The 19076-nt window shown below is 33.9% G+C and overlaps 1 protein-coding gene and 1 pseudogene across 2 annotated transcripts in view; one reads left to right on the top strand and one right to left on the bottom strand.

Moving 5' to 3' along the window:
• The window catches only part of EPHA6 (EPH receptor A6), an 856224-nt gene that overhangs the window by 346428 nt on the left and 490720 nt on the right, over window positions 1-19076 (bottom strand). The gene's annotated exons all lie outside the window — the stretch shown is intronic.
• Window positions 14012-14466, top strand: LOC132491016 (S-phase kinase-associated protein 1-like; annotated as a pseudogene).

The raw sequence follows: 19076 nt of genomic DNA, 5'->3' as shown, positions 1-19076 counted from the left end.
AAGGAAAACACAATTCTTGCTGAAGTGGACATTAGTTATTGATGTCAGAGTAATATGACAGGATCTCCTTTATTCAATCCAAATAAAATATATATTTAGAAACATTATTAAGGAACATAGGAAAGACTCAGTCCACGAATAAGGACCAGAACTCACCATCTCTGGTTTTGCTGTAGGACAACAATTTTTCTTAAACTGGCTTTGGTTTTGGGCTACAACTTGAAGTACAATAGACTTGACTTCTATATTTAATCAAATCTAAGTCTGCTATAGAAAATCCTCTGCAATTACAAGATCATTTATAGACTTTCCTTCAAGACTTGGTACTTTATAAAGTCTTAGTACTTTATAGAAGTTTATATCACAAACCTCTGAACTACAGTAAATTTTTGCTTATCAATGTGAGGATTATTTCTTTTGCATGGTTTCTATGATATTTGAATAAAACTGAAATATTTAATTTCTGAAGTTCATTTTCACAATCATGTCTATCTCCTTTTTCTATATAACATTGTTTTAACAATCCAATCCTAACCTAAAGTAATCTTGTGTTAAACTTCAAAATTTAACTAGAATGCATATACTGCAGGTTCTTTTATCTAACAAAATACTTCTCATTTTTAAATATTCTAATTACTTATTTTTTACATAGAGTTTTTTACATAGAAGTTAAAACTCACTCTTAAAAAATGCAAATTAAATAAACTGAGATACCATTTCTTATCTATTAGATTGGCAAAAAATCCAAAAATTTGACACCAGGCTCTGTTGGCTAGGCTATAGGGAAAAGCACTTTAATACATTGTTGGTGTAAAGGCAAAATGGCACAATCCTTATAAAGGGAAATTTAACAATTTAAGGCAAATTGTATATTCATTTACGCTTTGGCTTTTGGGACTCTATCTGAAAGAAACACTGCAGAAATACAAAGTGACATATTTATAAGACTACTCACTGAGATTTATTTGTAAAGACTGGAAACAATTTAAATGCCCATCAATAAGGGACTGATTGAAAAAACTATGCTACATCCACCAGAGAATTATGAAATTGTAAAAAGGAATTGTGACCATATATAAATACTAGAATGGAGTTATTTCAGGATATATTTTTAAGTGAAGAAAGTGAGATGGAGAAAAATGTATAAAAAACAATGTAAGGATAAACCTAGAATAAAAACGAATAATAATGGTTACCCTTAGAGGGTGGGAGGCAATAGGATGGACACTACAGGGTAAGAAGCAAAACATCTCTGAATATATCTTCCCCTGAAGATTTACTTTGGAACCCTGTAAATATTTTAAATAATTAAAAAACAAATTAACGTTTAAAAGAGCAATCTCAAAAAATCAGTAGAAAGAAACCTGTGTATTGAGTTGAAAGTATAGCCTTCAAGAGGAACTACTTAAAATGACATTAAAACACAGTAACTTAACATACATACCAATAGAACATATTTTAAGTACTAAAAAAAACTGCAAAAATTATTAAACTGTTTTTAGTAATGATATTGTTAATGGTACTACTGGTATTGTAATTCTGAATGTGTGTGTGTGTGCGTGTGTGTGTGTGTGTGTATTGAGGGATAAATCAAATGAGTAATTTTGTTGGTGTTATTGAGAACTAAGATTTTTTTTTCCTATGGGAAAAAGGAGATACAGATACCAGACCAATGAAGGTAAGTAAAAACCCTATACTAGTAAACTCGAATTAGAAGTTTCATTATGAACTCATGATATCTTTCCCGTTCATTTTCAGAAATCCATTCAAATGTACCAATTGCATTTGAAAATAGGATTTGAAAAAATTGATTCTCTATGGTCAAGATGAAAATTCTTTAAATTTATAAGACTCAAGTATTAAATGTGGTAATTTACTTCCCAATGTTGCCTTTGTATCTTAAGGATAAACTATTCAGTACTTTCTTAAATTTGTGAGAATGACAAGTTTGGTTCCCCTAAGGAATTGAGTACTTTAGAAAGTACATTTAAAACTCTTTTCAGCTGTTCAGTGACAGCAATATTGCTGGATTAAGATATATTCTTAAAATGCACGATAATTATAGAAATTTATAAGAAATAGAAGTTTGTGCCATAAGCTAAAATAGAAATGGGTAATATGGTAAATAAGAAAGTGTTCTGATAATTCACTATTTAAATTGAGTCATATTCACTGCTAATAAATTACCATTAATAAATTTATCCCTGTTGAAAAATGCATTAATGTTCTTGAATTATAGTATAATAATGTATTAAATGGTGCTTTATGGAAAAATTATAACTTTAAAGTGAATAAAACAAATAAGAAGTTGATTAAAGAATATCAGTTTCTTACAACTTTTGAAAATGTCCTTTTCATGTATACAATCTTATAGTTTATTTTTCAGTTTAATGTACAGTATCACAAAGCACTATTACCAGTGTTAATACATTTTGCCTCATAATGATTTAGCACTCAAGGACAAATGATATAATCCTTGCAAAACTTATAAGAAATTCAGTTAGGCCAGTAGCATTTTAGAATGACTACTGGTTAAAATCTAGGTACTATCTTTTCTATTTCCATTTGTCCAATGGTTAATTAATTGTACAGACACATCACCTAAATTATATGAATCCTCTTCTATTTTTATAAAAGAGAAGTAAAGAATCTATTCCCTAACTACATAGAATCTTCACTTACACATGGACTTCAGGGTCTAAGATCTATGTAAATCCTAAAATTTCTTCACTTTTGCACATTCCTTTCATATGTAAACATCCACGTTTTACATAGTTGTTAAATATACCTAATTCTAGATAATTCTATTTTAAACCATATATTCTTATCCCTATTCCATACTTTAATATAGTTTCTATAATTTTTACTTCAATGGCTAAAATATTCAATTATGTTGATACTTTATCAAGTCACTCCTCTAATGTTCGATGTTGAAGTTTCCAATATTGTCCTGTTAGAGTTCTGACATTTTATGCACAAATTTTTATGCATAAATTTTGATATTGTTAAATTATTTTATAGAGAAAATTGCTTTATATAATTTGGATTTTGTGTCATACTATTATTACCATCTTGGTTTTGAAAAAAGCTGTATCAATATACACTAAGCATGCATTTTAAACACTTAATGAGTTTGAAAGCAGAGGATGTGGGAAACAATTAATAGGCCAATAAAACCCAAATGCTGCATTTTATATTTTCAGAGAAGAACAACACTATACAGAATTTCATTTTAAAATAAGGTTTCAATGCATGAAAGCTAAAGCATTTGTTTTGAATATATTTAATGAATTTGTCTTAATAATTCAAGTTTACATAGCATCTGAATTTGGCATATTGTGACAACACTGTAGCGCCAACTGATATAACGCAGAAAATACGTTTATTCCTCCACATGAGAAAAACTGATTTTAGGACACAAAAGGGCAACTAATTGATCTTTACTTCTGATTCTAAAAAGTCACAGAAGGAGAGAAATAGTCAGGGAAATAATATCTTCTGGAGTTTGTCAGATCAGAAGCTAACTGAAAGACCTGAAGACTCAAGCAATGTTTCCTGAGTAAGAATTACGTGTTCAGTATAGCCTTCAGCAGAATTGTACTTCTGATATACATCCTTTCTTAAACTTTCAAAAATCTTAGCTTTGACCTTCAACATAAATGATTGTTGAACAGATTACCACATTTTTGAAAATGGTTTTAATACAAACCATTTTGATTACTACATTTTCTGAATCCAAATAGTTTACCAAAAACTGTGTAACAAAAATTGAAAGTAAAAGTAGGAAGTAGATTTAGTTAGCAAAAGAGATCTTATTCACACTTAGAAAAGCTTTGTTTTCTTATGCTTACATGGAGATATCTGAAGAAACAGTGAATTGTTCTAGTTAGTTAATTATTTTGCTCCTAATTAAGAGTTAATCAATTTTTATTAAACATTTACTTTATACCATGTATGTTATCTTATTTCATTCTCATAAATCTATGGGAAGGAGACTGTCTCCACTTTAAAGATGAGGACACTGAGGTTCAGAGAAGTGAGCAATTGTTTAATGACAAGATGTGAAGGCCAATTTTGACATTAACTCAAAAAATGTCAAGGTTATTTCTTGAAAATTTAAAATATCAAACACTAAAACTACAGTTCAAAATCACACTGTGGATTATCACAAATACGTCTTATTTTGAGCACGTAATCAAGACTTATGCCATGGGTCATGAGATAATGTGTTTTCCTAAAGATCTATCAAATGTTGCTAATTCTCAGTCATCTACTAAGCATAGTGGGCATATGAAGGCTTATAAATTGGGATAGCCTGTGTGGATGAGGTTGTGTGTGTTTAGATGAGAAACAGAGAAATTGGGGGAAGGTGAGAGAGAGTGAGAGCGAGTGAGCACACACTCTTATGCACGTGTGTTTGTGACAATGAAAATCTTAATAGTGAATGCTAAGTAACAGAATCGTAATATTAGGACAGATCTTACAAGCCATTTAATACATTTCTTTTCAGTAATGCAGAAAACCCTTCAATGCACCACTGATAGCTGAGTATCCACGTCTTAATTCAGCAGTTGCACTCAAGAGTATACTTCTTCACAAAGCTATCTATTCTATTTTTTTAACGTCTTTATTGGAGTATAATTGCTTTACAATGGTGTGTTAGTTTCCGCTTTATAACAAAGTGTATCAGCTATACATATACATATATCTCCATATATCCTCCTTCTTGCAACTCCCTACCCACCCTCCCTATCCCACCCCTCTAGGTGGTCACAGAGCACAAAGCTGATCTCCCTGTGCTATGTGGCTGCTCCCCAACAGCCATCTATTTTACATTTGGTAGTGTATATATGTCCATGCCACTCTCTCACTTGGACCCAGCTTACCCTTCCCCCTCCCCATGTCCTCAAGTCCACTCTCTACGTCTGCGTCTTTATTCCTATCCTACCCCTAGGTTCTTCAGAACCACTTTTTTTTTTTTAGATTCCATATATATATGTTAGCATATGCTATTTCTCTTTCTGACTTACTTCACTCTGTATGCCAGACTCTAGGTCCCATCCACCGCTCTATAAATAACTCAATGTCATTTCTTTTTATGGCTGAGTAATATTCCACTGTATATGTGTGCCACATCTTCTTTATCCATTCATCTGTTGATGGACACTGAGGTTGCTTCCATGTCTTAGCTATTGTAAATAGAGCTGCAATGAACATTGTGGTACATGACTCTTTTTGAATTATGGTTTTCTCAGGGTATATGCCCAGTAGTGGGATTGCTCGGTCATATGGTAGTTCTATTTTTAGTTTTTTTAAGGAACCTCCATACTGTTCTCCATAGCGGCTGTATCAATTTACATTCCCACAAACAGTGCAGGTAGGTTCCCTTTTCTCCACACCCCCTCCAGCATTTATTGTTTGTAGATTTTTTATAAAGGCCATTGTGACTGGTGTGAGGTGATACCTCACTGTAGTTTTGATATGCATTACTCTAATGATCAGTGATGTTGAGCATCCTTTCATGTATTTGTTGGCAATCTGTATATACTCTTTGGAGAAATGTCTATTTAGGTCTTCTGCCCATTTTTGGATTGGGTTGCTTGTTTCTTTGATATTGAGCTGCATGAGCAGCTTGTAAATTTTGGAGATTAATCCTTTGTCAGTTGCTTCATTTGCAAATATTTTCTCCCATTCTGAGGGTTGTCCTTCATCTTGTTTATGGTATCATTTGCTGTGCAAAACCTTTTAAGTTTCATTAGGTCCGATTTGCTTATTTGTGTTTTTATTTCCATTTCTCTAGGAGGTGGGTCAAAAAGGATCTTGCTGTGATTTATGTCATAGAGTCTTCTGCCTATGTTTTCCTCTAAGAGTTTGATAGTGTCTGGCCTTACATTTAGGTCTTTAATCCATTTTGAGTTTATTTTTGTGTATGGTGTTAGGGAGTGTTCTAATTTCATTCTTTTACATGTAGCTGTCCAGTTTCCCCAGCACCACTTATTGAAGAGGCTGTCTATTCTCCATTGCATATTCTTGCCTCCTTTATAAAAAAAAAGATGACCATGTGTGTGTGGGTTTATCTCTGGACTTTCCTTCCTGATCAAATGATCTATATTTCTGTTTTTGTGCCAGTACCATACTGTCTTGATTACTGTAGCTCTGCAGTATAGTCTGAAATCATGGAGCCTGATTCCTCCAACTCCACTTTTCTTTCTCAAGATTCCTTTGGCTATTCAGAGTCTTTTGTGTTTTTATACTAATTGTGAAAATTTTTGTTCTACTTCTATGAAGAATGCCAGTGGTAGTTTGATAGGGATTGCATTGAATCTGTAGATTGCATTGGGTAGTATAGTCATGTTCACAGTGTTTATTCTTCCAATCCAAGAACATGGTATATCTCTCCATCTATTTGTATCATCTTTAATTTCTTTCATCAGTGTCTTATAGATTTCTGCATACAGGTCTTTTGTCTCCTTAGGTATATTTATTCCTAGTTATTTTATTCTTTTTGTTGCAGTGGTAAATGGAAGTGTTTCCTTAATTTCTCTTTCAGATTTTTCACCATTAGTGTATAGGAATGCAAGAGATTTCTGTGCATTAATTTTGTATCCTGCTACTTTACCAAATTCATTGATTAGCTCTAGTAGTTTTCCCGTAGCATCTTTAGGACTCTCTATGTATAGTATCATGTCATCTGCAAACAGTGACAGATTTCTTATTTTCTGATTTGGATTCCTTTTATTACTTTTTCTTCTGTGATTGCTGGGGCTAAAACTTCCAAAACTATGTTGAATAAGAGTGGTGAGAGTGGACAGCCTTGTCTTGTTCCTGATCTTAGAGGAAATGGTTTCAGTTTTTCACCATTGAGAACGATGGCTGTGGGTTTGTCATATATGGCCTTCATTATGTTGAGGTAAGTTCCCTCTATGCCTACACTCTGGAGGGTTTTTATCATAAATGGGTGTTGAATTTTGTTGAAAGCTTTTTCTGCATCTATTGAGGGCATCAAATGGTTTTTCTCCTTCAATTTGTTAATACGGTGTACCACATTGATTGATTTGCATACACTGAAGAATCCTTGCATTCTTGGGATAAACCCCACTTGATCATGGTGTATGATCCTTTTAATATGCTGTTGGATTCTGTTTGCTAGTATTTTGCTGAGGAGTTTTGCATCTATGTTCATCAGTGATATTGGCCTGTAGTTTTCTTTCTTTGTGACATCTTTGCCTGGTTTTGGTATCAGAGTGATGGTGGCCTCATAGAATGAGTTTGGGAATGTTCTTCCCTCTGCTATATTTTGGAAGAGTTTGAGAAGGATGGGAGTTAGCTCTTCTCTAAATGTTTGATAGAATTCGCCTGTGAAGCCATCTGGTCCTGGGGTTTTGTTTGCTGGAAGATTTTTAATCACAGTTTCAATTTCAGTGCTTGTTATTGTTCTGTTTATATTTTCTATTTCTTGCTGGTTTAGTCTCGGAAGGTTGTGCATTTCTAAGAATTTGTCCATTTCTTCCAGGTTGTCCATTTTATTGGCATAGAGTTGCTTGTCGTAATCTCTCATGATCCTTTGTACTTCTGCAGTGTCAGTTGTCACTTCTTTTTCATTTCTAATTCTATTGATCTGAGTCTTCTCCCTTTTTTTCTTGATGAGTCTGCCTAATGGTTAATCAATTTGTTTATCTTCTCAGAAAACCAGCTTTTATTTTATTGATCTTTGCATTTGTTCCCTTCATTTCTTTTTTATTTCTTTCTGATCTGATACTTATGATATCTTTCCTTCTGTTAACTTTGGGGGTTTTTGTTCTTCTTTTTCTAATTGCTTTAGGTGTAAGGTTAGGTTGTTTATTTGAGTTGTTTCTTGTTTCTTGATGTAGGATTCTATTGGTATAAACCTCCCTCTTAGAACTGCTTTTGCTGCATCCCATACGTTTTGGGTCATCGTGTTTCCATTCTCATTTGTTTCTAGGTGTTTTTTTATTTCCTCTTTGATTTCTTCAGTGATCTCTTGGTTATTTAGTAGTGTATTGTTTAGCCTCCATGTGGTTGTATTTTTTACAGCTTTTTTCCTGTAACTGATATCTAGTCTCATAGTGGTCAGAAAAGATACTTGATGCAATTTCAATTTTCTTAAATTTACCAGGGCTTGATTTGTGACCCAAGATATGATCTATCCTGGAGAATGTTCCATGAGCACTTGAGAAAAATGTGTATTCTGTTGTTTTTGGATGGAATGTCCTGTAAATATCAATTAAGTCCATCTTGTTTAATGTATCATTTAAAGCTTGTGTTTCCTTATTTATTTTCATTTTGGATGATCTGTCCATTGGTGAAAGTGGGGTGTTAAAATCCCCTACTATGATTGTGTTACTGTCGATTTCCCCTTTTATGGCTGTTAGTATTTGCCTTATGTATTGAGGTGCTCCTAATTTGAGTGCATAAATATTTACAACTGTTATATCTTCTCGATCTCTTGATCATTATGTAGTGTCCTTCTTTGTCTCTTGTAATAGTCTTTATATTAAAGTCTATTTTGTCTGATATGAGAATTGCTACTCCAGCTTTCTTTTGATTTCCATTTGCATGGAATATCTTTTTCCATCCCCTCACTTTCAGTCTGTATGTGTCCCTAAGTCTGAAGTGGGTCTCTTGTAGACAGCCTATATATGGGTCTTGTTTTTTGTATCCATTCAGTCAGTCTATGTCTTTTGTTTGGAGCATTTAATCCATTTACATTTAAGGTAGTTATTGTATGTATTGTATGTTCCTATTACCATTTTCTTAATTATTCTGGGTTTGTTACTGTAGGTGTTTTCCTCCTCTTGTGTTTACTGCCTAGAGAAGTTCCTTTAGCATTGGTTGTAAAGCTTGTTTGTTGGTGCTGAATTCTCTTACCTTTGCTTATCTTTAAAGGTTTTAATTTCTTCATCAAACCTTAATGAGATCCTTGCTGGGTAGAGTAATCTTGGTTGTAGGTTTTTCCCTTTCATTACTTTAAGTATATCCTGCCACTCCCTTCTGGCCTGCAGAGTGTCCACTTAAAAATCAGCTGATAACCTTATGGGGATTCCTTTGTGTGTTATTTTTTGTTTTTCCCTTGCTGCTTTTAATATATTTTCTTTGTATTTAATTTTTGATAGTTTGATTAATATGTGTCTTGGTGTGTTTTTCCTTGAATTTATCCTATATGGGACTGCTCTGTGCTTCCTGGACTTGAATGACTATTACCTTTCCCATATTAGGGAAGTTTTCAACTATAATCTCTTCAAATATTTTCTCAGTCCCTTTCTTTTTCTCTTCTTCTTCTTGGACCTCTATAATTTGAATGTTGGTGCATTTAATATTGCCCCAGAGGTCTCTGAGACTGTCCTCAAGTCTTTTCATTCTTTTTTCTTTATTCTGCTTTGTGGTAGTTATTTCCACTATTTTATCTTCCAGGTCACTTATCTGTTCTTCTGCCTCAGTTATTCTGCTATTGATTCCTTCTAGAGAATTTTTAATTTCATTTATTGTGTTGTTCATCATTGTTTGTTTACTCTTTAGGTCTTCTAGGTCCTTGTTAAACCTTTCTTGTATATTCTCCATTCTATTTCCATGATTTTGGATCATCTTTACTATCATTTCTCTGAATTCTTTTTCAGGTAGTCTGCCTATTTCCTCTTCATTTGTTTGGTCTGGTGGGTTTTTATGTTGCTCCTTCACCTGCTCTGTGTTTCTCTTTCTTCTCATTTTGCTTCACTTACTGTGTTTGGCGTCTCCTTTTCACAGGTTCACAGTTTCTGTTGTTTTTGGTGTCTGCCCCCAGTGGCTAAGGTTGGTTCAGTGGGTTGTACCGCCTTCCTGGTGGAGGGGACTGGTGCCTGTGTTCTGGTGGATGATGCTGGATATTGTCTTTCTGTTGGGCAGGACCGTGTCCGGTGGTGTTTTTTGGGGTATCTGTGACCTTATTATGATTTTAGGCAGCCTCTCTGCTAATGGGTGGGGTTGTATTCCTGTCTTGCTAGTTGTTTGGCATAGGGTGTCCTGCACTGTAACTTGCTGGTCATTTGAGTGGAGCTGTGTCTTAGCATTAAGATCGAGATATCTGGGAGAGTTTTTGCCATTTGATATTACGTGGAGCTGGGAGGTCTCTGGTGGACCAATTTCCTGAACTTGGCTTTACCACCTTAGAGTCACAGGTGTGACACCCAGCTGGAGCATGAAGACCCTGTTAGCCACATGGCTCAAAAGAAAAGGAGAAAAAAAGAAATAAATAAAATAAAAGTTATTAAAATAAAAAATAAAAAAAATTATTAAAAATGAAAAATAAGAAAAGAAAAAGATAGCAGCCAAAGCAAAAAACTAATCCACCAATGATAACAAACACTAAAAACTGTACTAAACAAACAAACAAACAAACAAAACGGCCAGACAGAACCCTGGGACAAATGGCAAAAACAAAGCTATACAGACAAAATCACACAAAGAAACATAACATTCACACTCACAAAAAGAGAAAAAGGAAAAAAAGAAAATCTTTTGGGAAGTCTGAGGTCTTCTGCCAGTGTTCAGTAGGTGTTCTGTAGGAGTTGTTCCACATGTAGATGTATTTCTGATGTATTTGTGGGGAGGAAGGTGATATCTACGTCTTACTGCTCTGCCATCTTGAATGTCTGTCTCTCCGGCAACTGCTGTATCCTCCTCACATGGTTGAAGACCCTGTATCTTCCTTCCCCTACTTGGGGAGGTTGCTCGTCCATTCTCTTTTGAAAATCTTTAACTGATAAAAAGTACTCATATGGAGTCATTGTTTTCTTCCAATAACTTCCACCTAGTCCTAGTGCTGCCTTTAGTATAATAGAATTAACTCTTCCACTTTGCTTATCTATCAACCTTTCTTCTCTTTTTCTTCTTTCTCTTCTTCCTATCCCTCTTCCTTCCTTTATTTTTTCTTCATGTCTTTTCTTAGTGCTTTTCTGTGTCTCTTTGCTTTATCCTCTCCTTTCTTTTCTTCCCTGTGCTTCTTTCTAGAAAGATGTGTATGTGTGATATAAAGGAATTATAATCAACATGATGAAATGTGAATTAAGAACAATTATATAATAAATAAATAATACAGACCAGAAAGTACAACTCAGAGAAGACTTTTAAGACAATATGACTTTCCCCTTTTCTTTGCTAATGAACCAATGGGTATAATTGCAGAGCAAGAACATGCAACAGTTTTTCTTCTGTGTATGCACAGAAGAGAAACACACTATACTCAATATAGTAATTTTTCTTGTGAAATTTTGTAAATGTGATATTTATCATGTGAATTGACACTTTTTTGAAACCTGATAACATGCTTCCAAATATTTCTGATCTATATCTTGTTTTGGAAATGTTTACTAAATATACTGTGCTTTAGATAGCATAATATATTCTAATGATATCTGCTCATGATGTGTTTTTTCCTGTAATCAGAGTTTAATGGTAATATATACTGTTATCTACTTTCCCTGTGTAGTTAAAACCTGATTATGAATTTGAGATATACATGTGATACTTACATACAGCAGAATTGGTGCTTTCTTTCTAGTTTCTGTCTCTTTTCTAAACCTGAGAAAAACACTGTGATATGTTCAACCTTATGACACCTGTGATAGGATGAATTATGGCCTCCAAATATTTCCACATTGTAATCCCCAGAACCTGTGAATATTCTTCTCTGGTAAAGGGACTTTGCAGTCTTGATTAAGTTAAAGGTTTTGAGATGAGATTATCCTGGATTACCCAGGTAGGCCCTATATAATCATAAGTATGCTCATAAAAGGGAGGTAGGTGGAGACATCTACACAAGAGAAGGCTGTGAACCAAGGAATGCAGAAGCTGGAAGAGGGAAGGAATGGATCCTTCCTGGAGCCTCCAGCCCTATAAGACTTATTTTGGAGTTCTGACATCCCGAACTGTATAATAACAAATATGTGTTGTTTTTGAGACAATAAGTTTGTGGTGACTTGTTACAATAACAATAGGAAACTTACAACAAACAAACTGATTTATCTTTGAAGACCTTAATTTTGAATACATTTATGAGTCAGTAGAACAAGTGGTAAGTTTTTTAAAAAATATGTTTCTAAAGCAGTGATAAAAAGTCATCTATTTAATTACCTAACTCATTTGATATATTACTTTTAAAAAGCATTCAATTTCTTTCTTTAAAAAACATTTTGGATACTCTGGTCCTACAGATTTTCCTTATTCAATCTACAATGTCAGGGTTCCCTTTCTCTACGTTTCTTATTAGAAAAGGGAGAGGTCTCCCTCTTTGTGATTGTATTGCCTTAAATTGTAGGTGATATGTGACTAATTTTTTCCAGTTTTTCCTCAGAGTTAATGTTGATCTATTTTTTAAAAATTCTTTACCTTTGAATTTCAAGAGTCTTTCCCAAGGAAAAATTAACATCGTGTAACACAAAGCATGCTCAATCTTTCTACTTCTTGCTATGCCAACATGAAGCTGGCAGGTAGCTTAACAAGATGTTAGTGAAAAATGTGTGGAAATACTTGCAGAGAAACCTCTCAATACCCACAGTGAAAAATCACTATTAATAATGAATCAAAATGACACAGCACTATCAGCACGTACATATACAGAGTATAACCTGAAGCATCATCTTTAAATTTCTTTTCAGTATAATCTGTGCCATTTTAATTTCTATTTTATTAGTCTTTGACTGGCTGATTTAATGTGCTCACTGTTAAGTTTGTCTTTAGGCTGTTGTTTTCAGTGATTAATACCATATAGTTCTACTGACTATTACATCATTTCAGAGGCATTTGAGAAACTGTTGATATGAAAGATGCTATAAAATGCAGTTTCTTTGACATATAAGGGGAAAAAATGTCCTCAAATTAGACCAGTCTGAAATTCTGTTGACCTTATTATTACCTGTCAAGTTTCAGTAAAACGATATATGTTGTGCCAGTATTTTCTAGGAATTTAACATATACTATCCACCAAAATCTCAGAAAGTTGGCATGGCCCTAGAGAAAAATCAATAAATTGTCCCTTTTCATCTTAACTTCACACAATCTCCCTATTCATAATATTACATTAAAATAAAAATGACTGGTTTTTAGTAATTCTTCTAGGTAAAAGTACTATTATTTGAACTGTAAAATTATATAAATTATATATAAAAATTATATAAATAGATTCAAAATATAATATCCTAGTTATATTTGAATATGGTTTGTAACTTCTGGGCCTCAGTCGCTTCATCAAAAATTCTGAATCATGTTCCAGGTATAGGAAAAAATGAACCAACTTAAATATTATCAAAAAAGAGAAAAAATTGTATTAAAATGATGAGGAAAGTCATCTGTAAGTAAATGACTAAAATCATTTTAACATATATTGTGGAAAGGAAGCAGCTAAGTGATAAAGCTTGCAAAACTATAAATTTTAAAATAATGTAATGAATAAAGTTTTACATACAAATTTTATTGCTGTACTTAAAAAAAGTTCAGACTCTTAAAAGAAATCCATACAATAGATTTCAGTCAAGCTGTTTAAAAAATGATGTAAAGGGGCTTCCCTGGTGGCACAGTGGTTGAGAATCTGCCTGCTAATGCAGGGGACATGGGTTCGAGCCCTGGTCTGGGAGGATCCCACATGCCGTGGAGCAACTGGGCCCATGAGCCACAACTACTGAGCCTGCGTGTCTGGAGCCTGTGCTCTGCAACGAGAGGCCACAATAGTGAGAGGCCCATGCACCACAATGAAGAGTGGCCCCCACTAGCCACAACTGGAGAAAGCCCTCACGCAGAAATGAAGACCCAACACAGCAAAAATAAATAAATTAATTAATAAACTCCTATGCCCAACACCTTCTTTTTTTTAAAAAAAAAAGGGGAAACTGAAAGAAATCATTTGTTTAAAAAAAATGATGTAGACATACAGGCATGGGGAAATAAGTATAATATTTAAAGTGACAAAGCAATATGCAAAATGACATGCATGCCATGATTCAAAACATTTTAAAAATAGCAAATGCCCCCTAACTGTACAACTAAATTGTGTATCTATTTTATACCTAAATTGTGTATCTATCAAGACCATTTTGGAAGACTTGGAATGGATCATGAAGGAGATAATGACCAGTTCCTCTCCAAATCTTAATTCAGCAGCATTAAAAAAGGTCATTCAGTGGTGCACCCACCACGAGGATGACCCTTCTCCTGAGGATGATGAGAACAAAGAAAAAGAAAGGGATGATATCCCTGTCTGGGAAGAAGGATTCCTGAAAGTTTCCCAAGGAACACTTTTTGAACTTACTCTGGCTGCAAACTATTTAAACATCAAAGGTTTGCTTGATATCACATGCAAGACTGTTGCCAATATGATCAAGAGGGAAAACTCATGAGGAGATTCTCAAGACCTTCAATATCAAAAGTGACTTTACTGAAGAAGAGGAAGCCCAGGTAGGCAAAGAAAACCAATGGTAAGAAAAGAAGTGGCATGTTGTGCCTGACACTGTAACAGGGAAAGGCTTTTTCCAAATACTATTTGTATTACTCTGTTTACAGTTGTTAATATTAGACAAACAGTAGACAGATGCAACAGCGAATCAACTGTATTTGCAGGATATTGTCCTCATTGAACCTGTTGTTTCAGTACAGATTCCAAACTTCTGGCTGAGTTTCTTCTAGTGTGATCATAAGTTTCTCTTTTCTTTGCTCTGAAAAAAACTAAACTGTGGGTTCTCTAAAAAAACAAAACAAATATATATATATGTGTGTGTATATATACACATATATATGTATATCTAAAACTATAATAGCATTAAACTACTAATAGCTGTTTACCATTACCATGCTGGCCTAGGAAAACTAGATGTTAAGAGAGCAAAACAGACATAAATCTAATAATTGTCTGATAGTTATTGATTTTTAAATTACATTAACAAATTATTACATTATCCATAATTTTTAAAACTGATTTAAAAGGAATATGATTTTATTTCAAAGAGCCTAATCTTAGCTTTAGCTCATTATTCTAAAGATTGTTTTCAAAAATATAATTTAAAAATTTAATAAATTTCAAAGAGTTGAACCTAAATATTAATATATTTATAAGCTATGACTATGAAGTGATACATGTGACTTATGGAGGTGTCATCAAATTTTAGTTACCCTGTATTTCCGTCATCCTTGAATTTAAAGGAGGATACAAAATTGGAGAGAAAGCTAGCTGAAAGATGACTGGCTTCAAAAGTATTTGAAATGAAGAAGTTTTATGAAAATTAGTCTCATAAGTGTTATGGACTTGCTTATTAGATGTCTCAAGAAGGAAAAATAAAGACCTTTTTCTATGCTGTTGGACCCCTAAGGTGCATAAACACACCAGAAATTTTCACTCACATTTTAGGGCTGTGAAACAATCCATGGATAAACTTGGGAATTTTAGAAGAGAGATTCACATATAAGGACTTCTATTCATATTATAAGATAAAATAGAGCAATTACCTTTTTACCCTTAAGATAGAAACACAGACTAGCTTAAGACTTCTTTGATCACTTCAAATGGAATTGATTTTGATGTCTGAACTCCTAAAACATTTATTGTCTATTCCACATGACATCTAGCATTGACTGCCTTTATCTTAAGCTCTTGCTATTCTATTCCTCTTTATAGAATAAATAATAAACTGTAGTTCACTTTTCAACTTCTCATGCTCTTTCACATATATTAAATCACCTGAAATACACTGTAACTCTGTAAGTACAATATTCTCATTTTAAAGTTGAGGAAATAGGATCAGACTGGAAATAACTTACTCACAATTACATAAAAGATATGGAGCAGACTCCAGACTAAGTCCAGCATTTACCAACTGTACTTTAGGAACTGTGTCACATTTCAAGATCTGAAGCTCCCATAGGACCTAGTACAGTGCCACACAAACACATCAGGTACCTTGCATGTGAGTATCTCTTTTATTCAGAACTTGTTTAAATCTTGTTTCAAGGCTTCAGACAATTGTCCTGCCCTCTGAGGTTCTGTTCTATAAATCCTTTAAGGTACCATGTGAACACTATCTAATTAATTTACATATTCCATGTATATAATCATCATTTTATGAGAGTAGAATTAATGTAAGAAAATAATAACATATAATAATAATAATAGCAGAAAATAAGGAAAGATTATTGCAAAGTGATAAGAGTTTGAACATATGGTGATGATGAAAATGGACATTATGCCATAATTTGATTGTATAATATTAAAATCCATCTTGGGTTAGTTTCTTTTCAATATTTTCCATTATTGAACTGTCTCAGTTGAAAATGTATTTGGACTGAGAAATAAAAGCAAAACGCAAAATATTCTGAGTTATTTGATTATCGATTTTGAGTGCTCCCAATATCAACTGTCTTTTCACTAATTCCAAACCCATTTTCATCATCCTGATACCTGTTCCACCCCTAAGCTGAACTCTCACTTTCCCTCGCCACAGTTTAACATCTCTTGATCAGTAAAAGTCTGCTGGATTCCATACTTTTATAGGCTGTAACGCTAAGATTCTATATGTTTTTTTATGTAATCTAGCTGTACAATGTTTAAAAAGCTGTGCTTTGGGTTTTTTTCTCTTACTTTTTGGAAGTGAAAGTTATCTTCACAATTTTATATAAGTATATATTTGTTGTAGGGAAGCAAACTTTGCCACCACCTAATGTGTCTCTTTGGCATGAGCATTAATTTAGGTTGGTTATTAATTTTTTAACTGAAGTATAGTTGATTTAAAAACAAGCAACCTGATTAAAGAACGGGCAGAAGACCTGGATACACTAATATATTCGTTTCGATATTTTTACAGATTATACTCTATTTAATGTTATTACAAAATAATGTCTGTATTTCCCTCTGCTGTACAATATATCCTTGCTGCCTATTTATTTTATACATAGTAGTTTTTATCTCTTAACCCCATATGCTTATGTTGTCATTCATCCCACTCTTTCTCCCCACTGGTAACCATTAATTTGTTCTCTATATCTGTGAGTCAGTTTCTGTTTTGTTATCAGGACTAAAATATTGCCTGCCATATCAGTAAACAAACTATGTTGCAGCCATCAAGCCATTACATTACAGCTGCCTGGAAGGTGAGCCCTCAGGGAACTCAGGATGGAGACAAATGGGCTGCCCACTGCCAAGCCCTTCTAGCTGTCACCCTGACAGAGAGGCTGAGGAAGATGAGAATACTAGCCCCAGTTAGCTGAGGTGCATATCAAAGGGATGATTTCAGTGAGCCCAGACTCTTACATCTTCCCATACATTGAAAAGCAATTCCTTAACTTGAGAAACCTGGTTTTCTTTTATTAACAGTAGTCTTTTGATGTTCTGACTACCTGATTTAGCTGCAAAAACTCCTACATATCCTGGCTTCTCCCCTTCCTCTTCGGAGAAGTCTCTCAGCGCTATTTGAGATGCTGTCTCCTGGGCTTGAAGTCTTAAGAGTAACTGCCGAATAAAAAATAACTCTCAACTTTTAGGTTGTACTTTTTTTTTTCAGTCAACAGTTATATGCATTCATTCGTTTGTGTTTTTAATTATTTTAGATTCCACATATAAGTGATAACAAAGAGTATTTGTCTTTGTCTGATTTATCTCATTAGAGAGCTCAGAAATAAACCCATGTGTCTATGGTCAATTAATCTATGACAAAGGAGGCAAGAATATATAATGAAGAAAAAAGAGTGGCGCTGGGAAAGCTGGACATATACAAAAATAAACTCATAATAGATTGAGGCCCTAAATGCAAGACCTGAAACCATAAAAATCCCAGAAAAGAACATAGGCAGAACACTCTTTTACATAAATCATAGCAATAGTTTTTTTTGGATCTGTGTCTTAAGGCAAAAGAAATAAAAGCAAAAATAAACAAACAGGACCTAATTTAACTTAAAATCTTTTACAAAGCAAAGGAAATCATTGACAAAATGAAAAGACAACCTACTAAATGGGAGAAAATATTTGCAAATGATACCACTGATAAAGGGTTAATATCTAAAATATATATAATCAACTCATACAGCTCAATATCAAAAAAACAAACAATCTGATTAAAGAATGGCCAGTAGACCTGAATAGACATTTTTCCAAAGAAGACATACGGATAGGTAACAGGCACATGAAAATATGCTCAACTTCACTAATTATTAGAGAAAAGTAAATCAAAACCACAGTGAGATATCACCTCACACCTGTCAGAATGGCTAACATTAAAAAGAACACAAATAACAAATGTTGGCGAGGATGTGGAAAAAAGGGAACTCCTATACATTGATGGGGGGAAGGTAAATTGGTGCAGCCCCTGTGGAAAACAGTGTGGAGGTTCCTCAAAAAACTGAAAATAGAACTACCATATGATCCAGCAATTCCACTCCTGGGTATATATCCAAAAAAATCTAAAACGCTAAGTTGAAAAGATACATGTGCCCCAATGTTTATAGTAGCATTATTTATAATAAAGGAAGTAACCCCAAGATATGGAAGTAACCCAAGTATCCATCAACAGATGAATGGATAAAGAACATGTGATACACACACACACACACACACACACACACACACACACACAATTATTACTTAGCCATAAAAAAGAATGAAATTCTGTTATTTGCAGCAACATGGATAGACCTAGATGGTATCATGCTTAGTGAAATAGCCTGATTATTTTTAAGAAACAGAAGACTCAGGAAGCCTTTCTTTTTATGTCTCCCTTAGCTGTAGAGAATTTAGGTAAAGGACCTATTCCCTGAATAAGAGATATCACTAGAGATGTCTGTAAAGAATATGGGCTAGATGTGGTAGGAAAACCTTGTCAGTCAGCCCTGTCAGAATTCACTTTGTTTCCCACTGTCTCTGCATGGCCCAGCAAACATATGCTTTTCCATTTCCATGTGAATTGCCTTTCTCCCTTTCTAAGTCCCAAATCACTACCCCTGCATACTCTTCTGTATTTAGCTGACAGTGGTATTTAAAGCAAAGGTTTCAACCATTTTTTGGTGAGTTACTCAGTTTTCCTGAGCTTCTCTCATATATACATGTTATT

The sequence above is a fragment of the Mesoplodon densirostris genome, chromosome 5 (genome assembly GCF_025265405.1).
Source record: "Mesoplodon densirostris isolate mMesDen1 chromosome 5, mMesDen1 primary haplotype, whole genome shotgun sequence".
Taxonomy (NCBI): domain Eukaryota; kingdom Metazoa; phylum Chordata; class Mammalia; order Artiodactyla; family Ziphiidae; genus Mesoplodon; species Mesoplodon densirostris.
The sequence above is the reverse complement of the archived record's forward strand: the minus strand, read 5'-3'. Positions and strand labels throughout refer to the sequence as shown.